Genomic DNA, 27,293 nt, shown 5'->3' with positions numbered 1-27,293 from the left:
ATGTTGTAGAGAGCAAGGTCATCTGACATAATTAGCTATGCACTGCAAGGGATCAACAAATGGTTGTTAAAATTTTCTTTTCACCCATGGCTTGAAACTTCTGAATCACAAAATGAGTATAAAGAAACCATTAAAAAAAAAAAAGTATGTTCTTTCCTTGTATGTTGACCAATGCCATTTTCAATTGAGCATTGATTATTTTGAAAGATGAAGAAACCTTTGGTTAATTCCAAAGTTCTTGCCTGTCTGTCTCATCCTGGACTTGTGAATTTTACTCTCCCTATGCATTTTCACATCCATACTCTTTCTTGCATATTGTGCAGTATGCTCTGTTTGGGTGATCTATTCCACAAGTCTAGTTGTATGTGTCCTTCCATCTATTATTAAAATTTTAAGACAATCATTTAGACTTTTTCAAAGATGTGTTGGTCATGCTGGCATTTACATGATAATTGTTCTAATTTTCATTTTATGAAACTCTTACAGAATGTGGATCTGTCAGAAATTAAACCAGCACCATCTTGATAGAAGCTAGCACAATAGTTTATCCACAGACACAGGTATAGATGAACCCTAACTGCTCACGCTTACTAGTACAAACACTAAAGTCTTACATTTAAGTCACATGACAGGGAGTAATGCAACACTGAACGGCCCATTATTGTGACCGGAAAGTTATAATTGCCAATATCAGTGACCAAGGGAAAAACAAAGGTAACAACTAACAGAGGACAGATAAGCTAAACCATACCCATTTTATATTAAAAGTCAGTGTTGCTTTCCCTGGGTCAGGGTAGGGAGAGACCAATTATCACAAGATATTTTTTGTATTTTCTCAACCTTCTACCTTTATGCTGAAAACTGAAAACATGGACTTTTCAAATTCCAGGGACAGATATCCTAGAAGGTGGGAATTTGAGTGCTAAACCAGAGCGATCTCTTGGCAAACTCAGGAAGCAAGTAAATCAAGCTTTTCACCTCTTCCTGCTCCTATTACTACCGCTCTTACCCGCTAGCAGATTCCCAAGAATCTGCATCAACAACACTGTATCCTTTAAACTATGAAGTCCCAAATGTGTAAGAACTCTTGTGGACTTCCTGAGAGACACAGGAAGTTTCAGTTAAAAAGTCAATGGAACTTGGGGTGGTGTTTTCTTAAAATTAGGACAGACTACTTTACAAATTTGACTTGTGAGGGAATAAATGAGATAGAGCGGTAACTGGTAGTCAAAGGAAATGTTTGTTGTTTAAGATAGCAAACACTTGAATGTTTCCCAGTGGGAAGGATCCAGTATAGGAGAGAGGGATAATGAAGAAGGAAGCAGACAGGTTTCCTCTTCCATAGAGAAAAATATACAGTTAAATATACAGTCTTTTGAGCGGGAAATTTCTCACCTGACGTGAGAATAGGCGGCTATCAGTTTCAAGTGAGGGGGTGAAAAACAGCAGGATCAATAGCGACTTTCTTCATCTGTATAGGTTAAAAGTATGTGATGAGGGGCCGTGGGGTTGTGGCTCAGTGGTAGAGCACTTGCTAGCATAAAGGGAAAGGAAAAAAAAAAGGAAGAAGGAAAAAGGAAAAAAAAAGAATATGATGAGGGTGTACACCTGTCCGCCTCCTTAGCGCAGTAGGCAGCGCGTCAGTCTCATAATCTGAAGGTCCCGAGTTCGAACCTCAGAGGGGGCAGTTCAGTTTTACTCAGCGCAGTCCTGCTTCGTTGTATTCAAGAAATGAAAATAGAAAATTGGATAAACTATACACAATGTTCAGTGAAGAAGAATGAAATTGTTATTTGCAAAAAACTGGAGAACGTGGTGTTTAGTGGAGTGAGCCAAAGTCCCCAAGTTTCCTACTTATTTTCACAAAAGTAGAAGCTAGGGGCAAACACGAGTTTTATGGAAATAGAAGAGAAATCAGAAGAGTACAGGAAGCCAGGGAGGAGGTACTGGGGACTGAAATTGACCAAATTATGTTGTGAGCATGTACATATATATCACAATGAATCTTACTATTAAGTATAATCATAATGCACCAATAAAAATAATAAGTCTATAAAATAAAAAAGGTTGGGGATGATAGAGTGGCCCCGGATTCATTTCCAGTGAAAGAACTTTTTTTTTTTTTTTTTTTTTTTTTTTTTTGCAGAAAGAGAAAGAAAAAGAAAAAAAAAAAAAAAGAAAAAGAATGAATGAATGAAAACATTTTGTGGTAGAGACCAGACTTTAAGAAATGTAATGTATTTAAAAGGAATAAAATATCTTTATCTTTCAGTGTGCTGGCAGGATGGCAGGAGAAATTTGACACTTGATTTGAATTTTCCTTTGGGAACTAAGTTCAAAGGAAGATTCCAAATAATTCAAGAGTTTGCATATTCACCATCTTGGGGCAAAAAAAGAAAGAACGAAAGAAAAGACTTGTATCTGGCCAACTCAGTTTTCAATGCAGTATCTTTAAAGAGTGGCTCTGTAACCCTGGGGAATATCATCATGGAACAGAAAGCAAGAAAAAAGTAGATGAATTCAGAACTTGTTAGGATAGGAGCTAGGTTTTCAGTATTTCCATCACCCTGTACTTTGTGGAGGATTGCTTGGCCAAGTACAGGTGCTCCTGGATGGAGATCATTTTCTATATGCTGAGGCACCACACTCTGTCCAGTTTCCAATTCCTCACTGCCCATTAACTCTTCAGATTAGAATTTTCTGGCTTTCTTCCCCCAATTACTTAACTGAACTACCCTCAACACAATCGCTACTGGCCTTCAAATCAATAAGCCCAATATATGCATTTCAGACTTCAACCTGATTAACCTTTCTACAATACTATCCTCTCTTTGCACCCCATCCATCAGTTTTTGTTTCTCTTCACCTTTTCTCCACTGAGTCTTCTTGGTTATCTTAGTGGGCAGTTCTTCCCTACATATCTATGTCTTGATATTCCTCAAAGATCTGCCCCATATTGTTGCACTTCACTATATTTGTACACACATATCTATTTCCTTGCAGGCCTGTGCCCTCCCTCATATAAAAGGTTTGTCTTGTACATTTTTATTTTCTAAAGACCTTAAAATGTTGCTTTGTAAGAAAGATATGTCTAAAGACTAGCCAAAGACAAGAAATCATAAAACTGGGGAGAAAGACATGGAGGCATCTCTAGCTATAATGCTTTCATGCAAGCATATTGGAAAGTCACCCAAGACTGCCTGAGTAGTTATAATGAGCAAATAAAGAACAATTCTGGGGCAGGGAGACAGGGAGAAAGAAATAAAGTTGCTGCTATAGTTGAGTATGCATCTACTTCTATAAATCCAGACCATTGGACTGGATTTATGTGATCAAAGAAATAAAGTCTCAACTTTCTTCTTTTTGTTTGCTTCCCTAGTTCTGGTGGGTATTCTATAGTTATCTTTTTTTTTTAGGGGGGGGGGGGGGGACGGGGGGGCTTTACNACAGGTGATGATCTCTAAAAGTAAATGTTCCTCCTTTTTGGGGGAGGGGTGGAGTTGGGAGTACTGGGGATTGAACTCAGTGGTACTCAATCACTGAGCCACATCCCCAGCCCTATTTTGTATTTTATTTAGAAACAGGGTTTCACTGAGTTGCTTAGTGCCTCGCTTTTGCTGAGGCTGGGTTTGAATTTGGAATCCTCCTGCCTCAGCCTCCTGCGCCTGGCTCTATAATTATCTTTGATATGTAATGTATTGGTTATCATTCTCCACTCAAAGGACAAGCTGTTTTGTCCCAAGTTCCTTTGATTTCAGTTCCTTCTTGGGCAGCATGTTACCATGCAACTTACTTCACTGGGAAAAAAGAAAAAAAAAAAAAGAGGGGACAGATAGATAAAAACTGGATATTCAATTTTCCCAGCAATTCTTATTTTTTCTTACATACATGAAATTGCCTTGCCATGACCTCCTTATATAATCTAGTCCTAGTTTTTCCATCTATACCTAATTAAATAGTGTTCTTCAAAAATGTTGGATGTAGGCTGGGGTTGTAGCTCAGTGGTACAGTGCTTGCCTAGCATGCATGAGGCACTGGGTTTGATTCTCAGCACTACATAAAAATAAATAAATAAAATAAAGGTATTGTGTTCATCTACAACTGAAATAAAATAAAATAAAAAGAATGCCTGATGTAGTTGAAGAAGAGACAAGAATGACCCTACCAAACTTGTGCTGCTGCATCCCTCCTAAAAAGGTCCCACAAACAAGGGAGAGAAGGTACCCAAAGGGGAAACAGGGAAAGCTGATGCAGGCAAGGATGGAAATAACCTGCTGAAAATGGAGATACCAAAACAGAGCAGCTACAGAAGGGTGATGCCAAACGATTGGATTTCAGAGTAGCTTTCTGATTTTGATAGCCCATCCAAGAAGGGAATTTAAAAATTGTTGTATACTGTTACCAATTATCTGCCCATATCCTGCCTGAAATTCCATAATTTTTCTGAAAAGCATTTTTCATAAAGCTGCATACAGTTTGGCTTGGGGAAAAAAAAATTCCTGGCTTTCGAGACCTTACTGTGCGGCCTTATTTGGAAGTGATGTATTTACAGATGTGATTACATAAGTTAAAATTAGGTCATGGTAGACTAGTACAGCTCCTAAATATTGTCCTTACAAGAAGACCATGTGAAGACACACAGAGGGAAGAAAGTCAGTAACCTGAAGACAAGCGCAGACTGACACTGTGCTGCCACAAGAAGCATTAAGGATGTTCAGTAACCAATAAAGGATTCTTCCCTAGAACCTGCAGAGGGAGCACAACCCTGCCAATACCTTCATTTTTGACTATCAGCCTCTGTTGTTATAAGCTTTCCAGTTTGTAGTAATTTGTTCAGGCAGCCCTAGAAGACTAATACACTATTCCAACCCTCACTCACTGACCTCCCATCACACTACCTCAACCTGTTCTATTTTCTTCATAGAAACTTTATAAAGTTGCCTTGTCTTTTTATTTCTTTAATACCATTTTTTTTCTATTTCTCACATACTCCCCTAGATTGTTAATTCCACTAGAGTCATCTCTGAGTCTGTTATTTCCAGCACCTAGTATGGTATCTTGTAAACAACAAGAATATCTCGCATCAGTCAATAATTATTTTCAGTCAATAATTAATTAGCATTTTAAATGTCATTGTTTTCTTTTCATATTCCTTGTATCTATCTTACTGCAATCCGTTACATTTGTATTATTTCCAGTAGTCCCCTCAGGAATCACACACAATGAAATTCATCTTGCAGACAATACCCCTCGCCTTGGGCAGCTTCTCCAAATTGTCTGGACCTTGGTGGTATATTTTTCAGGATAGGTCTCTCAATTTATTCTGATGCAGACTTTAGTAGGCATCTAATAGGAAACATCTTAAAAGTGTCATTTGAATCTTCAGCCTCTGGTTCCAGGAATTTGCATATGCTACAGATAAAGGGAGCAGTTAAGGATTTAGGAAATGGGCTGGGGATGTGGCTCAGGGCTGGGGATGTGGCTCAAGCGGTAGTGCGCTCGCCTGGCATGCGCGCGGCCCGGATTCGATCCTCAGCACCACATACCAACAAAGATGTTGTGTCCGCCAATAACTAAAAAATAAATATTAAAAAAAAAAAAAAGGATTTAGGAAAGGCCTCAACCTTTTCAGGCAGCTCCTCAGAGAATGCTTAATCATTGTTGGAGCCATTACCATTCAGAATTTGTTCCTCTCCTTTGCAGAATCAGAAACTATATTTTAATTCACCTTGAACATTTCAGACTTCCAAAAATGACTCACAATAACCAAATGTCAAAGATGTTACAAGTCAGAACGTGAACATATACCTATACCAGTGGTGGATCAGCCTGTTACTTCCTATGTAAAATAAACTCTGCAAATAATAGAAAGTTGTTCTGTGCAGCTATAATCAGAGTAACAGAAATAAAGTAATATTAATGACTACATCAAGCAATGATAGCCTGGCACATTCAACACTAAAAAGTGAAGCCAAATCAAAACAACTAAAAGTCGTGTTGTCCCATGTGTTTGACCCTGGGTTCAGATGGAAACATACAGTTCAGATTATATAGTGTGTCATTTTCCTAAATAAGGTTATAATACCACTGGTCAGATAAATAGTATTAGTAATACTTAATTTTTATCTTGTTACTTTATTGATTTGGATATCCAGAAAAATTCTCTTCATCTACTCATTTTCCAATCAACTCTTGAGTAGCTCACTTCTACTTCCACAAATGATTAAACACATCCTTTACAATAAGGGTGTAGTAACTTCACTCTGGCTTTGTTTTATTTCTTTGTTACAGTAAAAAGGAATTAACAGTCAAAGAAACTCAGTTCTGGTACTCCTCAAAGTTTAGTTTCCTTCACAAGGTCTTGAGCCTTTTCTAGCAGGGGTTCCATGTATTTGCCTAGCTTTCTTTGGACAACACTGTAGATAATTGGTTAATTAGCCCTAAAGTTTTTGTTTTCTGTCATTTTCACCACCTATGGAACATTATGGAAGTTTCAAACTGTTTTTCCAAAGATTTTATCAGAATTTGATGTTCAAAAAGGCCAATATAGGAAACGCCCGAACAGGGACTTGAACCCTGGACCCTCAGATTAAAAGTCTGATGCTCTACCGACTGAGCTATCCGGGCCCCTTAAGTGAAAGGCTTTTCTATATTTCCTAGTGTGAAACTGCGTGGAAACGCTTTGGCTTTTCTTATTCTATTTGTCTTTTCTTTATTCTAAACTCTATATTTGCCTCTCTGAATATGTCTCACAACTATTTCTTCCCTAATTTGTGGAATAAAACTTCCAACATTATGTAATGTAACCCCAACTATTATTTCTAAAAGCATTACATAAGTAGAGAAGTAATCACAACAGTCTTGTCAATGTTCAAAGGTTATGCCCCATTCTCCCCATGATTTTCAGAATGCTTGCCACAAAAAAAGAGAACAGGACAAATAGGTATTGAGAATTTATTTTGAGGAAGGTGTTCTGCTTTCCCTTGAGTTCACAGCAGTGAATAGGGACCATCTTTAACCCTATGGGGTTCACACGTTGGCCATCAAAAGGCTTGTTTTGTTTTTCAAGAACTTTTTGTTATAGATAGACACAAGAAGCGATGCTGAGAACCCAGGGCCTCATACGTGTCAGTCAAACACTCTACCACTGAGCCACAACCCCAGCCCTGTACTAAGCTATTTCAATAGCCATTGTGATGAATGCTCTCAAGAAATATTTCAGGTTACAAGATGTTGAGAGAAACAGTATAAATTCATGATCTGAGTTTTCAAATTAAATGAGATAATGTATGCAAACTCAGAGAATAATATCTGGAACATGCTAATGGTACAATAAAATTTAGGTGTTATTACTATTACTTTTATTAGTGTAGAATAATAAAATACTGTAGATTAGTACTTAGTTGTTTTGGTTGTGCAGCCTTAAACAAAATTTTTAATCTCTCATCTACTTTCTTCCTTTAAATCCTGCAACTGAAATTTCTTCTTCTTCAAAGGCTGAATTTGACACAATAATTACCACATAGTAAGTTTTCAATTAAGTATTTACTTGTGCTACTGTTTAAAAAAAGGGTTGAGGTAATCTACAAGATTACCTCTATAAGATAAAATGGAAAATGTTAATAGATTTATATCAGGATAAAGGGAATAGAGAGGTAGAAAATTAAAATGAGACTAAATTATGCACCCCACCTCACCCCCAAAAGACTATTTATAAGGGAAGATGACCTCTTTCAAGGGATTAGAGAAAACTTTTCCCAAAAAGTGATGTTTCACCTGAGAACTGTGGGGATAACCCCTCAATTGCACAAAGGTTTGACTCCAGTATTCCTGGAAAATCAAAAAACAGAATTTTCAGAGGACTGAAAGATAACACGAGTAGCTTGAATGCATAGAGCTTGAGAAAGTACTGATGTAGGTGTAAGGAAAAGTGGTCAGGAAGGCAGAGGCAGACCAGTAATTGGCTCCAAGATTACAATAGCAGTGCAGAGTTCAGACTTCACCCTAGAAGCAATATGAAGCCTATAAGGATTTTAAGCAGGAAGGAACAACATGATTACACTTTAAAATTATTACATGATTTTAAAAAATAGCACAGTGGTGTCCTGTAAAGAATGGATGTAAGGCAAAAGATTATGCAAAAATATAAATTAGGCCACTGTGCAGAAGAAAATCATGCAGATTTGGCCTAGTGACTATGAGGTAATGGGAAGGAATGGTGAAGAGAGACTGAGGAACATGAAGAAAGAAGAAGACTTGTGGACCCACACCACCCCTGGGGTCTGGGAGAGCAGGAGGTGTCAATGTGATTCATTCTTCTCAGTAGCTCATTTCCCACATAGGCTTGTTACTGGAAAAGGCAGAAATAAAGGAGACTAGGAAATGGCACTTAAGATCTTTTGAGAGTTCTTTGGGAAGCCTAGAGCATTTGTAGTGTTCTTGATAATCCTTGTGGAAACCCAAGGAAGCTGGTGCTAATTCTGACCAGTAAGCCAGCCCTGAATGATCAAACAAAAACAAGGAGAATGTTGGAAGGAAGTAACATCTTCAATGATAGTCCACAGAAGATACAATTTCTAAGAGGAAGGAACCTGAGTCTGACTAAGCTGCATCCTCTCCTTCAAGGTCCTCACAAGGTGTCTGACAGGTAGGACTAAGGTATCATCTGACAACTCAACTGGGAAAGGATCAGCTTTCAAGCTCACATGGTTATTGGTAGAATTAAGTCCTTCAAAAGCTATTGACCCGAGGACACTCAGTTCCTGCTAGATATTGGCTGAAAGCCACTCTAAGTTGCTTGCCACATGGGCTTCTACAACATGGCAGCTTGCTTCCTCAGTGTGAAAGTCAAGAAGTCCACAGAGAGTCATCCAGTCAGTCTAAAGTCACAACTTTATAAAACCTAAATAAATTTAGATCTGGTTGACTTCTACAATTTCTCCTGAATTTCCTAATTTAATTGCTTGATGTTAGTTTACTAATTTAATTTCTTTTTTTCATCTCTGAAATAAACTCTCTCATTGTTATTATGACCTAAGACTCTACATGAACTACACTTACACTAATAACCTTTTCTCCTGTCAGGTTCCTCCTTGCTCATTCACTGACCTTAAACCATACCTGTCTTCTTGCTATTCCTTGAACATTCCAACAAGTTTCTTGCCAAGCCCTTTTTACCTGTTGTCCTCTGGCCTGCAATTCTATTCCCCCTGATAGCCTCATAGCTCACCTACTCACTTCCTCTGGTTCTCTGCTCAAATGTCTCCTTATCAGAAAGACCTCCCTAGTCACTCTTTATTATCAAATATTCCCTGCCCCTTTATTCTGTATTCTTTTCCCCACTGATTTCATTTTTCTTCCTAACATGTATTACTGACATATATTTGGTTAAGAGTTTATTATCTGTCATTCCCCATTTTTCCGTTAAAATGTAAATCCATGAGAGCAGGAGCTTTTGCACAGTGTTATACCTCCAACAACTTATTAGCAGACTGGGTCCAGTTAAGAAATAACACTAAACTGGGGATATGATAGCATGTTCCTGTAATCCCAGGGACTCAGGAGGCTAAGGCAGGAGAATAGCAAGTTCAAAGCCAGCCTTAGCAATTTATCGAGGCCCTAAGCAACTTAGCAAGACCCTGCCTCAAAAGAAAAAGGGCTGGGAATGTAGCTCAGTGGTTAAGCACCCCTAGTATCAATACTTGGTACCAAAAAGAAAAGAAATAACACTAGGCATTTCAACTGGATACAGTGTGGTAACTCAGACATAATAACTGCAGGAAGTAACCACTCATTCTCAGGGCTGGGGGAACAAAAAGGAAGAGGTTGGGACTTCTGAAGACAAATTACTGGCCAGCTGCTGTTACCTCTGCTGCTAGTATTTCAATAATGGGATGTTCTGGGAATCCATAAAGAGAATGAAAGTTGGGAAGGAGTCAATTGCCATTGTTACAACAACTTGACAGGAAGAGCAAAAATCAAAAAAGCAGTCCCTTCTTTTTCCTTCAGACTTCCAGAGTTGAAAAAAGTAATTTGTAGACACCCAGCCCCAACATCACAGAACAGCATATAGGAGGACGGATTTGAAGCTGAGCGAGAAGATATTTTTTTGCAGGGGCGTTGGGGTGAGTTGGTATGGGAGATTGAACCTAAGGGCGAATAACCACTAAGCCATATCCTCAGCCCTATTTATTTTTTTTATTTTGAGACAGAGTATCTGTAGGTTGCTGAGGCTAGTTTTGAATGTGACCTGCCTCAGGCTTCCAAGTCGCTGGAATTACAGGCTTGCACCACTGTGCCCAATGAAAGAACTGAGCCATAGGAAACACAGACTTGAACAGTGCATAGTAAGTGTGGAATAAAAATCTATTGAATACTTCCTGCTACATAAACTGAGATGTTGAAAGCAGGATACTAAATATTGATATTGTTCATTATTGAATTGGGTGCTTATCTTAAATACCAGTTTATCTACTTCACCTCTTCTTGTTTCTCTTTTACCATTTCCTGCATCTTATAATTTGAATAATTTAGAACTCCAGCCACCAGCAACGGGGCAGGAAAAACGGTTCAATGCAAGAAGACTGAGGGAAAAGTTTTGTGTTGTTTTGCTTTGGTAAAGTGTGTGTGTGTGTGTGTGTGTGTGTGTGTGTGAGAGAGAGAGAGAGAGAGAGAGAGAATGGTCATCAGTGGTGACCTGGTGATAAACAATTCCAGAGGACTGGTTTTAAAAAAATCAATAATTAATGCAACATATTTCATAGTATGCAACACCTTCCACAATTCCAGTACAACAACCTTCCATCCTCTCATCCCTCTCTTCACACTCTTGGCCCCGTGAGTTTCTTGACCTTAGTGTTTTTGTAACAAAGAATACCTGAAAGGCATTTTCAACTCTCCTCTATCTCCATCTCCAACTGTTATGAGAAAAAAGAAAAGAAAAAAAGAAAGAATGAATTTTGGAATATCCTTAGTGAAAGTCTCCGTTTTTTAATTTAACATCACATTTCTCAGGAAAACAGCACACTACCCCTTCAAACTCATTAAAGCATATGTCTTGCTTTTAAGAAAAGACGTATAGTACATTTTCCTACGGAAAAAGGTAGAGAGGAAAAAAAGGGGAGGAGGTTATGGAGCTTCCTTCACTGGTTTCCTTCCTTTATGTTAGGCAGAAGGAAAACTAACTTGCGTTGCCCCCTCTGAGGTTCGAACTCAGGACCTTCAGATTATGAGACTGACGCGCTGCCTACTGCGCTAAGGAGGCAACCTCGCTACAAGCCCACACGGATAATTTACCAACGTTACTGGAAAAAAACTACTATAAATGTTCCGAATCATAGTTTTCCAAAGTAATGTGAAACTGTGGTTTAATTAGTGTCTAAAACGGTTTGTATGACAAAGGCACGCAGAAAAGGCAGGGACCGACATCCAAATTCAATCCCTTTCCCTGCGAATCTTTCTGCGGAGACTCTAAGGACTGTAAGGGCAACTGAGTCCAGATTTCACACATGTCCTGAACCGAATGAAAAGAGGGCAGATTTTTAAAAAGGTCTCAGGATTCTTCCTTATTTTTCTCTAGCAGCAACCGGTTCAAACCAACGACCCCAGACTTGCTTACGCTCGAAATCCGAGGGCTTATTTAACCGGGTCCAACCTCAGTGGGTGTAACACCTTCCTCCGGTTTTGGAGATTGCCGAGAGCCTCCCTCCCTCTCCTCCCGCGGCGTTGGGTCAGGAGTCACCTCGGAATGCTGTTGGGAGTAAGGGAGTTCCCGGGTTGTGATGGAGAGCTAAAGGGAGGGCCTGCCACTAATTAGCAAAAGAGAGTGGGAAAAGGTAGCCGAGAAAGTACTGGAAATAGGCAAAATATTTCAGGAACTCGGTAAGGAGGAAGTACTAGCCGAGCTGTCTAAATCCCTACGAATGATTCCACCCCTTTAAGGACGTGGGTACGAATCCCAAGGACACTGGTCCGTTTTATCTTTTTTCATAGCCAATAGACAGTTCTCACAACTTCCCTATTCAGGCAGGTTCCTCTCCTTCCATTACCTGTTTTCCCAGGCCAGAGGTCACACATATTTATTGTCTCTAAAGCTGATACGTAATAGGGCTTCAACTAATTATTTCATTTAACGAGTACTTACTGAGTACCTATTGTGTAATATCCCTTAATCATCATTGTAGTTTCATCACCCAGAACTATCCAAGGTATAACAGGCTTTTATTTAATTCATTTGTTTATTTTAAAAGTATTATTTTGCACCTACTGTGTATCAGTTACTTATCTAGGCCTGCATAAACCTCAGTACTTCCTTATTCTATTATTAAATAAAGAGATGATCCTCAGTCTCCCTGAATCCGCTTTCACCTTGAGACGGGTCCTGCCTACACCACTGAAGGAAAAAATCTGTCAGATCCCGGAGAAGACCCTATTCTTAGCATTGCCACAGCGATGATACATAATCATTTCATAATCTGAACCCGGATTACCCTGATCTGAGTTGAGGCGACTCTGCAAAAGACCCCATTCTTCGCCTCCCGACTGCCCCTTTACATTCCACTAGGTAGGGGCGCTCAAGTCTCCCGGTGCGTGCCGCAGCCCGGCTGGCTGGGCAAAATAAGCGGAGGGGGTGACGAATAACTTGTGTAGGTTGATACAGCAGGAGTAGGAGCCGTTTATTGCAGGACAGGAGCAGTATTTATACATTCCACACAGCTTATCTAATTAGCATAAACTAGATACATCAGTCAACCAATAAAGAATTTCCACACTTAATGGCTTGTTTTTGTTACTTCTCAAACCACTCCCTCTGGCATTTTGCCAGGCACCGTCCAGACTTGTTTACGAACTCTAACATTCCCCTGGCAAAATGCCAGGTGTTATTTTGACTTGTTTACAGACTCTAACATTATTTTCCCCCTTTTGTTTAATTTAAATAATGACCATAGTGGTTTTTACAGAAACACCATAAATAACCTGCTACAAACAGAAAGGGAGGATACAAAATGCCACAATACCAAGCCAATTGATGGCTCCATGCAAGAAGCCCTTGGAAAAATTATACCAGCAATGACACTGTTAGCAAAGATACCGAGTTACAATTTGTTATAGATTACAGTTTGTTGTCTCAGTCCAGGTAAAGCAGTGTCTCAATAGATTAACTCACAGTCCAGGTAAATCACAGTCCAGGTAAGTTCTGCAGGCAGCTAGCTTAAATCACAGTCCAGGTAAGTTCTGCAGGCAGCTAGCTTGATCCGAAGTCTCGTCTGTTTCTCAGCCGAAGTCTCGTCCGGTTTTCAGCAACACTGGAAATTCTTCCACCTTGGTCTTTACCGGCACTGGGACGAAGGCAGGAACTCCGGATGGCTAAAGAAAATCCTGTAGCATTCTACTAAGAAAACAACCTTCTGAACAATTTAGTACATTATCTCAAGGTTTTTTACATTTGAAATAAGCCTTAATAGTGCTCATTACTCATTAGCTTCCAGGTGTGGGAGAACCATTGTAGCTTAGTTATTGGCATTGAAAATGACCAAACATCAGGGACACCAGTAGCGTCTTCTGCTGGCTGTAGTGCCTGGGCAGCCCCAGATGGCCCTGGGGAGTGTCCCGGACTCAAACTGCTACTGGGCACAGGGAGCAAGAGCCTGCGAGACTGTGCCTCCAGGTCAGGTCTAGATTTGGGCTCGCGGCAGTGGAAGAGCCAGCTCCCCGGCCAGGAGGCGGGGAAGGGCCAGTCACCGCCGCCTCTTGGAAAATCCTTGCTGCGCTGTGACCGGCTTGCACACTTGGCAGCCGCCTCTCCGCTTCACGCACCCTCCGGTAAGGAAAAGTATTTAGTAATAGCCTTTTGTTGCAACTTTTTTCCTGATAATCCTTCCTCCTCTGATAATCTTTCTTCTTCTGAACTTTCTTTTTCTTTCTGACTAGAGTTCCTGGGCTCTTATCAACACATGCCCTAACTATTCTTGGTTCCACTGGGGTGCCTTCTTCCCTTAGTAATTTACTTCTCACCCCTTCCATATTTTCATCACAAAGACAATACAATACACTGAGACAAAACAAGACACAAACATACTGTATCAATCTTCTCCATCTTCTTAAAATGGCCATTTTTCCTCTCGCCCTATCTGCCTAGGGACGAGCAGATTGCCCCCGTCCTATCTATGGACGGGCAGCTTTTTTTCGTCACTTACCCCCGAGTGTCCCGGGGCTCCCCGTACGGGCCACCATCTGCCGCAGCCCGGCTGGCTGGGCAAAATAAGCGGAGGGGGTGACGAATAACTTGTGTACGTTGATACAGCAGGAGTAGGAGCCGTTTATTGCAGGACAGGAGCAGTATTTATACATTCCACACAGCTTATCTAATTAGCATAAACTAGATACATCAGTCAACCAATAAAGAATTTCCACACTTAATGGCTTGTTTTTGTTACTTCTCAAACCACTCCCTCTGGCATTTTGCCAGGCACCGTCCAGACTTGTTTACGAACTCTAACATTCCCCTGGCAAAATGCCAGGTGTTATTTTGACTTGTTTACAGACTCTAACAGGTGCGTCTCTTTCTTTCTGGGGCCACTGCTAGCAATTGCCTCCGTCCTCATCGCTTTTCTTCATCCTCTAGGCCTCACCCTAGAAATTGCTTTCTCCTGGAAGCCTAGCTTGAAGTCTCCCTCCCACAAGGTTCAGGATTACATTTAGCAGCTGAGGATGATGAGGGGGATAGGAAAGATGATTCCTGCCCTGGAGCCTAATGGAGAAAATAAGCCTTTAATGATGGCCCTAATATGACACATTACTGTAAAAAAAAAAAACAAAAAAAAAAAAAAAAAAACACTATGAATCACATCTGAGATATATTGTTACCAGAAAAAAAAGAGTGCTACACAATAATACAAAAGAACAATGTATAGAAAGGGCACAGTTCAGATTGTTACCAGTGATGTTATCAGGAGAGAGGAAAAGAGATTATAAATTTTATTTTCAACATTTGTTTGAGTTGTTAAAATAATGAGTTTATATTTATTTCACAAATTCAATAAGTGAATTAATGAATTCATAAAGAATTTTAAAAAAAAAACTCAATCTGATGAGTGCAGCAAAGAAGAAAGACAGCATGCTGGGAACACAAATCAGATCTGGGCTCAATCATCTTTTTTTTTTTTTTTTTGGCAGCTTCTAATCATACTACCTATTCTTAATTGGGTATTCCTCTCGGTATGCTTTGGGTACACTCTGTTATCACTCAATCCATCACTTATTTTAGCACTAACCATACTTCTTGAAAAGTTTTCTGAAATTGTTTGCTTTTTCCCATACATTATAAATTTTGTCAAAAGCGGAATCATTTTTCTCCTTCCCACGTCATGAAAATTAGTACTTATGGTAAGTTTTTGTGAATAAATACACGAAACAATGTCTTTCCAATTTGAGAAATGTGCAAATCATACAGAGATGAGGAGCCTGGATGGAAAACAATGAGATCTTAAGTTTTAGGTGTATTATGTGTTATTAAGTCCCTCCAACAGGACACTCCTGCTGAGTTAGGTTCCAGATCATTGATTATACCAAGAGCAAGTATACAAGTATGCTTTTCGTGGACTGAGCTCTACTACCAGTAACTGCAAACCATTGTTGCTTAGATTACCAGGAAACAGCTGTTTCTAGATTGTGGAACTCAGATATCTCTTCCCCTACTCATTCTCCTTGGTGACTTTCATGTGTTTGCATTCATTTTGCAATATCTGTGAGCCAATTATGGGCAATTTCAAGAAAATAGTTAAGCCTTCTTAACCTCAAACTCAAGAATAAATAAATCCACCCATGCCCTCTATTTTCCAGGTCTCTACTCATTGTTCTTTCCAGAAGATAAAGTTCCAAAGGTGAAAGAGAGAGTAGTCATCTAGACTTACTCCCTTTTTCCTTCTTTGGAGGGAAATTTAAAACCTACAGTTCAAAAGTAGGCTTTTGAGGTTCTGGTGTCATATTTAAACTAATGAACACCCTCACACCTTTGGTGCTAGGGATCTGCCTATGTGCATACTAAACAAGCACTCCATCACTGAGCTACATCCCCAGCTAGTTAGCCTCCCCTCCTTTTCTTTCCTTCCTTCTTTCTTAAACAAGGTGGTGGTTTGTGAAGTAAAAAGGGTGCCACCAGAGCTAGGGAAGAAAGACCTTAACTAGATCTGAGATAGTATAAACCATCTTTTAAGGCTAGGACATTCCAGCAGATAGTATGGAGAGTTTATGTTTACAAAGGGAGGGAGTACGCACCTGAGAGGACTTTATAATCACCTATCCAGAAGTCTTTGGATTTCACACTACACTATTTCCCAAAACTCTATTCAATTCCATTTCTATTAATTGACTTTTTTGTAACAGGCACCTTGCTTGGATGAAGACATTCAAAAGAATGGATGCCAGAAAATGATTCCAGGATTCCTGGGTATCCACTTGGTGCTGGGACCGGGAAAGCCAAGAACGAAAAGGAAAAAGAAGAGGAAGGGGAGAAGGAGGATTTAACTCCCTTTAGACTTGTCAGAATTAGCCTATGGAATGAAGGCAAAAAGAAATTCTCCAAAAAAATCTGAGGCTGGGCTACCCTACTGAGTATTCATTCGTTTGTCCATCCATCTGCCCTTCATTCGTTCATTCATTCACTCACCCTTTCATCTATGCATTCATGGAACAAACACTGAACTTCAATTAAGTACCAGACCTTGGGCTATATTAAAGCAGAGTGAAGATTCTGTCCTGTAATTACGGCACTTTGGAGAGGAAAGATAGATTTTAAAAGTTCAGACTCATGATTACAACTGAGGGGAAGCACTAAGATAGACGGAGTTAGCTCTAGATGTCTTCAGAAACCGATAAAATGAGTCAGTGACGCGGAAAAAGGGCGATGTTATATATATCATTGTTCCCTTTCAAACGCTGGGGCTAAAATCAAGTTTGTCCTTTCAGGGGTCGGAAATGAAAGGAAATTAGTCTCCCGAGGTAACAATATTCTTGAATCAAATCCCGCCCCTCCTGAGATGGAAGGAAAGAAACCTGGGAAGAAGCAGCAGTGGAAACAGTGTGTGACTCCACCCCTCCCCCTCCCAACCTACGTTTGGCGTTTCTAACGCCCGGCCGCTGGAAAGTGGGGATATTTTCTATCCCGAAAAAAAAAATACCCTTGTAAAAATTATTTTACATTAATTAGGATGCAAATATAGAGCTTTTATTTAAAGTGATATTTCATTTTCAATTTGTTTGATATAGTTCATTTTTCAAGAGTACAAAGAGACCTCAGATGGACAGTGTATCCAGAGCTTGTCAGGAAGGGTTCCATGGTGTAATGGTTAGCACTCTGGACTCTGAATCCAGCGATCCGAGTTCAAATCTCGGTGGAACCTTTCATATTGTCTGTCTTTTGCTTCTCTTTCTCTGGTCTCAAACAGTGTAATTTTCGCCTTTTGAATTCCAAGTCTTTAGATTTTGATGAGCTCTGACAATGAGAAAAGGATATGTGACATGCAGTCCCAGTAATCAGTGAATTCTGAATCATTCTTTAATCACCGAATATATGTAATGAGCCTTTCTGTTCCCATCACACTAATTTCGTACCTCCTACTCCCCCTTGATGTCCCCAGGTTACAGCGAATTTAGTAAATGTGACTTTAATGAGCTGGCCAGAGAACAGGACAAAACGAGCTTTGTGATTAATAAACAAACAGGAAAAGGAAGAGGACCGATCTCAGTAAAGGTCCGTCATTTTAGTTAATATTAAACAGGAAAAAAAAATAGAATAAGAGTGAAGAAATGGCTGAAATTATGGACCTCAAATAAACAAAAGTAGCTGTGTCAGAAGTGGGATTCGAACCCACGCCTCCATTCGGAGACCAGAACCCTCAACAGGAGGAAGCAAGGCTTGAGTCTGGCGCCTTAGACCACTCGGCCATCCTGACACACCCGGAGGTTTTTCTGAAATCATTATATTCTTCAATTGTAATGAATGTCCACACAGTGCAAACTACTACATTTAAAAAAAATAGTTTAACCGAAGAAATAGAAATACGAGTCGTTATAAGTAAACTGAATCCTCTTTCTTCGTAAAATCAGAAATTCTGAGCAACTCGTGAGGTTTTCCTCCTAATCCGGACTAGAATTTAAAGTTTCTCTCCCCTCACTTCCTCCCATGCCCAGTGTACAGAAGCGTGAAGATCCCAACAACATGGCACTGACTCCAGACTAGGCAAGAAAGTCCCCTTTATCCGTGATGTGAAAGGACACAAAGCACGGGCTCGGTTCCGAATGCTGCATGGCAAACCAAGCGAGTTGTGCAGGAAAGTGATCCAGAGATATGGACCATGTGAGAAAGCCTATGTAGACAAGAAGGGCAGGATGAGTGGGCGTCTGGGACCTTGAGCAGGAAGACTGGCTGTAAAAGTAACAGGAGTTGGTCTGATCGGGAGTTGAAAGAGGGAGAATAGCTGATGTGAAAAAACATAATGGCAGAAGGAAATATCAACAGAGAGCCAACATCCCCAGATCCCTTCACCAAACTTGCAGAACTAGACAAACAAGTTCATTCTGCTGAGGTGAATACTACTGCAAACTAGTACTAGAGATAACAACAGACACAGACATTTATAAAGGTCCTCCGAAGAAATGGCCAGGTATCAATGTGATATCTAAAGAATCTCCAGTCCAAAATTTTGGCCCAGATCTACAGAACACCCAGCATCCGATTTTTCATTCATAATGTTAAATATGAATGACAATCAAGGACAACCAGATCTTTTTTGGAAATATTTCTACAATAAAGACAAGGATGAATACAAACAGGTCGGGAGGATCTAAGAGGAAACTAATACAAATGCAAGAATTTGGATGTCTTTTTAAAAAATTACAATTAAATCCTCAAGGAGAAGAAAGAAGATATTGCACTAATGAAACAAGAGAAGGCAAGGGAAACTCTTAAAATTAATATTATAATGGCAGAATTATTTTTGTAAATTTCAAAATAAAGTTGGAGAAATCTCTTAGAAAGTAGGGTGAAGAATGAGAAATGGAAGAGGATCAATAAGAAAATAATAGTGTAGAATAAAAGATTTACCCTCATACTACTGGGGCCTCCAGAAAAGAGGAGAAAATGAAGGAAATGAGATAAAGACAATAGATATAAAATTATTTTTCAGAACTAAAGACCTCAAATCTACAGATTTAAAGTCCACCAAATGTCCTGAATAATATGTAGAGAGGCAACCCTTTGAGGCATGTCATTACAAAACATCAAAAAATGAAGATCCTAGGGCTGGGGTTAAGGTAAGGGTTAGGGTTAGGGTTGGGGTTAAGGTTAGGGTTAGTTGTTTTGTTTTGTTTTTTTCTTGAAACAGGATCTCACAATGTTGCCCAGGCTGGTATTGAACTCAAGAGATCTTCCCTCAGCTTCCTGAGTAACTAGAACTATAGGTGTAGGCCACAACCAGGAAATTGATATGGATATAATCTACTGATATTTATTTCTCACCATTTTCATATGCACTCATGTGTTTGTGTGTTTAGTTCCATGTAATTTTATTGTATATGTAAATAGCATACAACCAACACCACAATCAAGACAGAACTGTTCCATTGCAAGGTTCTCTGGTGCTACCATCTTAAAGCCTCAGATACTTCTTTCCTTCCCCTCTGTAAACCCTGGCAACTACTAGTCTGTTCCCTAGCTCTATAATTTTGACATGTCAAAAGAAAGAAAGAATGTTATGAGTGGAATAATACAGATTGTATGTAACCTTTTGAAATTTATATTTTTACCTGGCACAATTTGCTTGAGATCCATTTAAATTGTTTCAATAGTTCATTCACTTTTAGTGTTCCATGGTACGGATATACCATAGTTTATATAACAACTTGCCATTCAAGGATATGCAGTTGTTTCCAAGCTTGACTGTTATGAATAGTGCTTTGTGCTGATTTTTGTGTGAACATGTTTTAATTTTTCTGAAATAAATGCCATTGATATTCAGATTTGAGATTCAAAACTGCAGTAGCTATTTTGCTACCTTATCAGAGAAACTTTCCCTGATCACCTAATAAGACTCCATCACTTTCCATCCTCCATATCCTGCCTCATTTCTCTTCATGGTATCTTTTACACTATTTCATATTTGATTCTTAGTTTATTTATTTTCTGTCTTTCCCTCTAAAAAGTAACTGCAGAAACTCAAGAACTTTGTTTTGTTCCCCAGTGTCCTGGAGACTAGAAGAGTGCCTGGCATAGTCAATACAATGACTGGCACACTCAACAAACATTTGTTGAATTAATGAATACATGAATTTCAGATCTCCATTCATATTGGCATATATTGATCTAACACGTTCATTTTTGTTAAAGCATAGCACTCCATTGTAAGCCTGCATAGTATTTTCCACTAACTTGTTCCCTAATGAACTATTTTTATGAAGGTTCCAGTATTTTACAAATCCAAACAATGCTGTAAGGACAATACTTGTATAAACAATCATCTGTGCAAATGGAAGAAAAGTGGAGTAGAAGGTTGCCGCAGCCGGCTGGCTGGGCAAAATAGCGGGGGTGGGGGGGGGATGTGGGGGGTTGACCAAGAACTTGTGTAGATTGATACAGCAGGAGTAGGAGCCATTTATTGTAGGACAACAGAGGTATTTATACATTCCACACAGCTTATCTTAATTAGCATAAACTAGATACATCAGTCAACCAATAAGAAATCTCCACACTTAATGGCTTGCTGGTGTTACTTCACAAACCACTCCCTCTGGCATTTTGCCAGGCGCCATCCAGACTTGTTTACAGACTCTAACAGAAGGTTCAAAAAGTATGTGCATTTTTAAAAACTTAGCTACTGTTAAGTTGCTTTCAATGATGTTCTTTCCGCTTATATTCCCACAGTGTGTTGGAATCTATATTTTCACATTCTTTTTTTTTTTTACTTTTTAATTTATTCTTTTTAGTTATACATGACAGTAGAATGTATTTTGACATATCATATATACCTGGAGTATAACTTCCCATTCTTATGGTTGTACATGATGTAAAATTACACTGGTTGTATATTCATATATGAACATAGGAAAGTTATTATTTATTCTATTGTCTTTCCCATTCCCACCCCACCATCCTGTCCCCCATGCCAACCTGTCCAATCCAGTGAACCCCCATCTCATCCTACCCCCTTTATTTTCACTTTCTTAACAATACTGAGTATTGTCAAGGTCTCCCATCTTTCATAACATTATAAATTAAAAGGAGTATCACCACTATGCAAAGGTTTATTGGTGGGGCTGGGGTTGTGGCTCAGTGACACAGTGCTGGCCTCGAATGTGCGAGGCCTTGGGTTCAATCCTCAGCACCACATAAAAATAAATAAGTAAAATAAAGGTATTGTGTCCAAATACAACTAAAAATTAAATATTTAAAAAAGGTTTATTGGCCATTTATTCTTTTCCCTTGAACCATCTGTTCATATACTTTACTCATTTTCCTTCTCTTTTTGTTTTTACTTGTCAAAGTATTTTGTCTTTTTTTGTTATTGTTGTTTCAATTAGTTATACATGACAGCAGAATGCATTTCGACTCATTGTACACAAATGGAGCACAACTTTTCATTTTTCTGGTTATGCATGATGCAGAGTCACATCATTTGTGCAATCATACATGTACATAGGGTAATAGTATCTGTCTCATTCTACAATCCTTCCCAGTCCCATACTTCCTCCCCTCCCCTCACTCCCCTCTGCCCAATCCAAAATTCCTCCATTCTTTCCTTGCCCCCTAAACCTCATTATTGATTAGCATCCACATATCAGAGAAAATATTTGGCCTTTGGTTTTTTGAGATTGGCTTATTTCACGTAACAAGATATATACTCCAGGTCCATCATTTACCTTTAAATCCATAATTTCATTCTTCTTTAAGACTGAGTAATATTCCATTGTGTGTATGTATATCACAGTTTCTTTATCCATTCATCTAGGACCTGAAAGATGATCAATTATGCCTGGACAGGCCAAAGCCAGGAGAAACTCTGGTGGAGGTCCGTAGGGGTCCTGACATGCAAATCCACAAATTCGTAGTCTGACCTAGGTATAGGGGTAAAGACTAATCGAACCATCTAGTAGCTGATTCCCTCTGAAGTTTTCCTCAGGATAGCTGGTGCTCTCACAGAAAAAAACAAAACAAAAAAAAAAAGATCTTTTAAGGAAATTCATCTGGTCTTATTTGTTAAAAATATCTTCCCAGTTCTCCTTTAGCATTCAAATATTTTGAGGTATTTTTTCATGTAGAAATTGTTTGATTTTTAATTTTATGTGTCGAGTTTCTGTTCTCGCCTTTAAAAGGCTCAGGTGTCACTCCAGGAAAACTGGGTTGACTGGACTGCGCAAAATAACCACACAAGAGACACAAATACCATTTTCTTTGGGGTCGCTGTGAGGGGTCCTCTGACCTTAAGGGTCTGCAGGAAGAGAGAGAGAGAGAGAGAGAGCGCGCGAGTGTGCGCACACGTGTACACACAGACACACAAACACAAATGCATGTGCGCTAACCCCTTTTATTGAGGAGAAGCTATTCAAATGAGGTAAGGGGTCAGGTTTCAGGGGGCCGAGTCCAGCTTCATGATGTCCACTGTCAGCAGGTTGACTGCAGCAGGCCACACCCAAGGGCACAGTAAGGGAAGGGGACTCACACAAGGCACTTCCATGAAACATTTTATCCTAAACAGGGCAAGGGGTAATATTACAAAGGAACAGGTGAGCATAGCCCTACCCATGGGGCTATAGGAAGACACACCGAGCAGGAAGACAGTCACTCGAACCCTAGAAGAGCGGGGCAGTCTAGCAGCATGGGTGCCAGATGCCACATCGCCCAGCAGGAGAGTTAACTCAGTCACATGCGAGGTTGGTCTCCACATTTATGTAATCAAATCAATCAATTTGTGGCTTCTGGATTGGAGTAACATTTAGAAAGAAATTTTTTAAAGTCAATCAGGTTGAGCTAGGATGGTAGTCAGGGGTAGAGCACTTGCCTAGCATGTGGGAGGCAATGGGTTCAATCCTTAGCACCATATAAAAATAAATAAATAAATAAATAAAATAAAGGTATTGTGTCCATCTACAACTAAAAAAAAAATTAAAAAAAAAATCAAGGGCTGGGGATGTGGCTCAAGCGATAGCGCGCTCGCCTGGCATGCTTGCGGCCCGGGTTCCATCCTCAGCACCACATACAAAGATGTTGTGTCCACCGAAAACTAAAAAATAAATATTAAAAAAAAAATCAATCAGAAAGCAGGCTCAGTAGCGCACATCTGTAATCCCAGCGGCTCAGGAGGCTGAGGCAGGAGGATTGCGAGTTAAAAAGCCAGCCTCAGCAAAAGTGAGGTACTATGCAACTCAATGAGNCGTCATGAAAATTAGTACTTATGGTAAGTTTTTGTGAATAAATACACGAAACAATGTCTTTCCAATTTGAGAAATGTGCAAATCATACAGAGATGAGGAGCCTGGATGGAAAACAATGAGATCTTAAGTTTTAGGTGTATTATGTGTTATTAAGTCCCTCCAACAGGACACTCCTGCTGAGTTAGGTTCCAGATCATTGATTATACCAAGAGCAAGTATACAAGTATGCTTTTCGTGGACTGAGCTCTACTACCAGTAACTGCAAACCATTGTTGCTTAGATTACCAGGAAACAGCTGTTTCTAGATTGTGGAACTCAGATATCTCTTCCCCTACTCATTCTCCTTGGTGACTTTCATGTGTTTGCATTCATTTTGCAATATCTGTGAGCCAATTATGGGCAATTTCAAGAAAATAGTTAAGCCTTCTTAACCTCAAACTCAAGAATAAATAAATCCACCCATGCCCTCTATTTTCCAGGTCTCTACTCATTGTTCTTTCCAGAAGATAAAGTTCCAAAGGTGAAAGAGAGAGTAGTCATCTAGACTTACTCCCTTTTTCCTTCTTTGGAGGGAAATTTAAAACCTACAGTTCAAAAGTAGGCTTTTGAGGTTCTGGTGTCATATTTAAACTAATGAACACCCTCACACCTTTGGTGCTAGGGATCTGCCTATGTGCATACTAAACAAGCACTCCATCACTGAGCTACATCCCCAGCCCTTGATTTTTTTTTTAATTTTTTTTTTAGTTGTAGATGGACACAATACCTTTATTTTATTTATTTATTTTTATGTGGTGCTGAGGATTGAACCCAGGCCTTGCACATGCTAGGCAAGCGCTCTACCACTGAGCCCCAGCCCCAGCCCGCTGAGTTAATTTTTTAAATTGAAACTTTTTTTTTTTAAAGTTTTTTGAATTGATCTAAAATATATTTTGGTGTAACAAGTGAGATGTGATTTTTTTTTTTTCCTATCAAACAGCTTGTTAATAATTCCAAGATCATTTACTGAATGTACAGCACCAATCTGCAATTTTTTTCTTTCTCTTATACTAAACTCTTACTGACATTGTGGTCTATGTCTCAATTTCTTATTGTGTTCCATCAATCTGTTGGCTATTTTTTACATTATGTGTTGTACCTTGTGTTTTTCCTATTTTTTCCAGACTAACTCTGAAAAGTATCTCTTGGCTAAGGGTAGATAAGAGGAGATAAGAGGAAGTAGAAATATTTTCTGTCTCATGGAGTCCTATTCAGTTTGCTGCTTGGAAGACAAGAGGGTGTCAACAGTGTCAAATGCCTGTGAGGTGTCAAATGGAGATTGTCAAAGATTCCCTGGATTTAGCCAATACAACAGAAATCACTAGTTCCCTTAGGCAACATAGATTGAGGAAAGTTAGCAAATAGAAAATTACTTTAAAACATTTTATTAATCCATATATATTATTTATAGGGCATGTAGATCAAAGAATTTAGTCAATGTTTTGTAGACAAAAGGGAAATTTTGAAGATTTCTGAATAAGAAGTGAAAGAATGAAAAAAGCACTATAGTTTTTAAGGATGATTATCTCCTTGCAGGTGATACATAAATGGACTGGAGAAAAAGACTACAAAGAGACAAGTACCTGAAAGGGTTGCATTTATCTGGCTACAAATTCTTTTCAAAAACATTTGCAAACTGATACATTGTTTCAATGATATAGGTCAGGGTATAGTAACAAAAATTAAAATGAACAGGCAAGTTGAGCAATAGAGCAAATCATAATTGAATTAAATCCATAGGGTGAAAGGAAGATAGTAATCATTTAAGAAAGGGGACTAATAGTGATTACGGAATATAAATCTTCCCTTTCCTTTACTCCCACACCATCCCGCTAATCTATTTTGTTCTTCAATTCTTTACTTCCAGATCATCTGCCTCCAGAAGTTATGAGGGGCTAAGATAATGAAGCCAGAATTAGACAGGCAGTCAGTGTAGATAGGTAAATCGAGTCAGGTTGGATCAAGGAGGCCAATTTTGAAAGGACTTTGGAGACTGTCCCCTGAGGGATTAAAATGTTAATTCCTTCAGAGCCCTTCCTCTACCCTAATCAAGAACCTGCCCCAGCTCCAACCAGTTGCCAAGGTAACCTGTCCCAGGAATTTCCCCTCTACAAGGAGCTATAAGGTTGTTAATGTGTACTTGGCTACTCCATCCTGCCCTTCCCCCTTCAGCCCACCTGTTTCCCACCTTTTGGCCCTCCTACCAAGCATTCCTGGGCCTAGTCACCTATGCGGGAAGGAGAAAGATAAGTGGGGAAAGGCATATAAAAAGGGCAGAACACCTCACTTATTAGGATACCAGCTAAGGGGCCCCTTCTTCCTCCCGGACAGAAGTCTATGTTACCCCTTTTTAAATAAATCCTGCTTCATATGCTTGCCTCAGTGTGCTTCTCTAATGCTCAAACTTCAACATGTGGGGAAGCAGGACTACACAATCAATCCTAAAAAACAAAGTCAATCTCCAGGCCTGTGTCCCTAAAATAAGGATATGATAGGTAGCCTTATCTACCATCATATCTTTTGTATTTATACACTGTTTTGACGTTTTATTCTTTTCAAAGTAAATCAGAGTAGAAATACACTTAATTTCTCCAAATTTCAATTGTGACTCAATTTCAAACCAGGATAAAACTTTGATGTGGCCTGGCATTTTACTGAAATGCTCTAAAGTGATTTACACTTGAGGTTTCAACACTGGGTACTCAAGAGTATGATTCAGAGGGAAAGGTAGGCTTAGGGTTGGCTAGTCCATTCAGTGCCTGGATTTCGTGCCCCATAGGTAAGAGGACCAGAATGGAATCCTCTTAAGTGATGTTTGGGAAGGAGAAGCTCCTCTTGCTCAGATAAAAGAACAATACTAAGAAAATCCCAAAGGAAAGTAGGAAATACCAACTCAGGGATGAGGGGGCAATGTAAGAGTAGGACGTCTACTGGATAAGAGAATGGATTTTCGGAACTATAAGACCCCTACAATCACAGGATTTTCAGTGTTTCTCTACAGAAAGAAATGAGCATTTTTTAGGTTCTATTCAATACAACAACCCAATGCACTGGATATTTTATTATAATTTCAATGAAAGTAATGGATCAACATCCTCATAGTTCAAAATAAAACAAAGTCTACCTCCTTGTGAGGATATAGTTATCATTCCCATTCCGGGGGAGAAGAAACTGAGGCTTAGATCAGCAAACCAATCTGAATGGAAAGTAGAAGAAATGCACTGGTCTGTTTCTGACCTATAGAAATATTACTGTGTGACAATTAAACATTTCTTTTTCTAAGAATCCTGAGTACTTGTAGTTGGGTGTGTTACTAAAGTGTCTCACTTACCAGGTGGGGCTTATCTGCTATTCCCATCCTCTGGGCCTCATGGGAAGCCAGAAGTCTGAGCTTCCCATTACCTACACAAAGCCATCTTTCTTTTACAGGGGCCGAGGCCTGGGCACCAAAAGGAAACCCAACAAAAGACTAGGGGTCCAAGCACTGCGGCCGCAGAAGGTTGGATGTAGGCCCGGACCGGGCTGGCAGGGGATATTCTGTCACCGCTGCGCACAGCAGACACCACCTGCTCGTGTGACCGATCTTGGAGGCTCCAGTTCTGGCGCGTTCCACTCAAGGGCAGGTGGCTGGGCCTCTCAGTCGTCTGCAGGAGGAAACAGCCAAGCCCCAGGCCACGGAATCTGGCGGGGAGCTGGAGGCGCGGGCTAAGCCCCGCCTGCCGGGCCGCCTCTTCCGCTCGCGCCGGGGTGGGTGCAGGCGCGGCCGCCTGGATCCGTTCGGACGCGGCCACGTTGTCTTACGCGCCCAGCGCACCTGGCCCTGAGAACCT

General features: G+C 39.8%; 1 long non-coding RNA gene and 5 other non-coding genes across 6 annotated transcripts in view; 2 read left to right on the top strand and 4 right to left on the bottom strand.

Moving 5' to 3' along the window:
- The first annotated feature begins 1,614 nt into the window (after window positions 1–1,614).
- Trnam-cau lies at window positions 1,615–1,687 on the top strand. The gene has a single exon. It is a non-coding gene; the product is annotated as a tRNA-Met (tRNA).
- A 4,867-nt stretch (window positions 1,688–6,554) lies between these two features.
- Trnak-uuu lies at window positions 6,555–6,627 on the bottom strand. The gene has a single exon. It is a non-coding gene; the product is annotated as a tRNA-Lys (tRNA).
- Window positions 6,628–11,190: 4,563 nt separating this feature from the next.
- Window positions 11,191–11,263, bottom strand: Trnam-cau. The gene has a single exon. It is a non-coding gene; the product is annotated as a tRNA-Met (tRNA).
- A 2,659-nt stretch (window positions 11,264–13,922) lies between these two features.
- Window positions 13,923–27,293, bottom strand: part of LOC125615693 — a 15,886-nt gene continuing 2,515 nt past the window's right edge. Inside the window, exon 3 of the long non-coding RNA XR_007346310.1 lies at window positions 13,923–13,934. This is a non-coding gene — a long non-coding RNA (uncharacterized LOC125615693). The remainder of the gene's footprint in view (window positions 13,935–27,293) is intronic.
- Window positions 17,328–17,399, top strand: Trnaq-cug. Its single transcript has one exon. It is a non-coding gene; the product is annotated as a tRNA-Gln (tRNA).
- On the bottom strand, window positions 17,846–17,951 carry Trnal-caa. The gene is made up of 2 exons: window positions 17,914–17,951; window positions 17,846–17,891 (listed from the first exon to the last, which is right to left on the bottom strand). It is a non-coding gene; the product is annotated as a tRNA-Leu (tRNA).

This window comes from Marmota marmota, unplaced genomic scaffold (genome assembly GCF_001458135.2).
Source record: "Marmota marmota marmota unplaced genomic scaffold, marMar, whole genome shotgun sequence".
NCBI lineage: Eukaryota > Metazoa > Chordata > Mammalia > Rodentia > Sciuridae > Marmota > Marmota marmota.
The sequence above is the reverse complement of the archived record's forward strand: the minus strand, read 5'-3'. Positions and strand labels throughout refer to the sequence as shown.